Below are 1,514 nucleotides of genomic sequence, written 5' to 3' on the forward strand. Positions count from 1 at the left end.
ATGGTCTTCTTCGACTCCAGCAATACTCGCTAAGCATAAGGTCTAATTGTGGAGTTTGATCATCATTCGCCTCTTGCATCCTGGTTTTGAGAAAAGGCCGCCAAGACGAGCTCTCTACCTGATTCTGTTCAGGGTGCAATTGTTTAGTTTACAGGATTCAAAATTACGGCCAACTTATTGAAACTGGTGGTTAGAGGCTCGATTGGGGGTAAAACTAAGCACAATCCCTCCATTCGGAACTTATTATACCTGCCTATCAATTCTAATTCAAATAGGGTCAACAACACAACAGGCAGGGAATGGAGAAGGAGAAACCGTTCTCAAGAATGAGACTTAATATAGGTGCATAACTTCAGTGAAAGTGAATCACACAGTTAAGCAGGAAAAATCCAAGACATTCTTGACATACTTTTGTTTTGAATAACATACAGAATATCTGGAGATGAATGGTACATAAAATATGAAAGCAATAAACAAAAACAAAAAACAACAAAACCAGACCTTATACTTCTGCTGTCGTCATCAACAGCCTGCTGACAGAATACCAACGTGTAACAGAGTAACTTTATATCTTGACAGCTGCTACCTCTTCTCAGCTCTTTACTGACCGAACAAGTTGTTGTGACAAATCATCCCGCCTCCCAATCCCCCCAACACACACACACACACACACACACACACACACACACACACACACACACACACACACACACACACACACACACACACACACCTCATCAAGAGACATTCTGTATAAACACGCAAGCAGTCAATTAGAGTTAGATCTACTTCCCTGTCTATCCGTGATGCAATCAATATTCTACCAATCAACTTCCTCTCTTCACTACACACGATATGGCGTACAATAAGTCAAGTAGGTATGTATAACCATTGGGCAGCTGTGCCCGGATGATTCAGGTCGGGGGCTCTCGTGGCCTAGAGGTTAAGGTGTTCGCCTCTCATTCTAAGGTCCCAGGTTCGAATCCGGGTAGCGACGGACAATTTTTCTTATCTAAGATTGTCTCCTTTCACCTCCTGCCCTGCTCTCTAGCAATATTCTGTTGTCTGCTCTCGTCTACATTTTCTGCCCCAACTCCTCATCTCCTATGCCCCTTCTCTGGGCTCTTAACTCTTTCTGCAGCTTTTCCACTGCTTCTCCTTGGCTCTTGCTTACTGCTGTCTTTCAGCCACACCCCTGATCTTCCGGTAGGAAAGATCTACACCTAGCCTTCTCGGACAAGATCGAAAAATCTCGAAGGTCCCGTGTGCAATTTGCGCACGTTAAAGATCCCTTGGTGGTCCAAAATCGATAAAAATAGGCTTAAATTCGACCCCCCCTCCCCTGCAAAATTCAACTTTTTCTACCAACTGAAAATGTTACGCTTGTCCTGCCAGCTCATATTATGACCTTATGCAGTTGCGAGCGCCGTAAAACACTTACGGAAAGAAAAAGAAAATTTATTCTGGTCCGTCATCTGTATGGGATATTTTTCAATATTGTATTAGTTTTTAAT

This window comes from Aplysia californica, unplaced genomic scaffold (genome assembly GCF_000002075.1).
Source record: "Aplysia californica isolate F4 #8 unplaced genomic scaffold, AplCal3.0 scaffold00146, whole genome shotgun sequence".
Lineage (NCBI taxonomy): Eukaryota > Metazoa > Mollusca > Gastropoda > Aplysiida > Aplysiidae > Aplysia > Aplysia californica.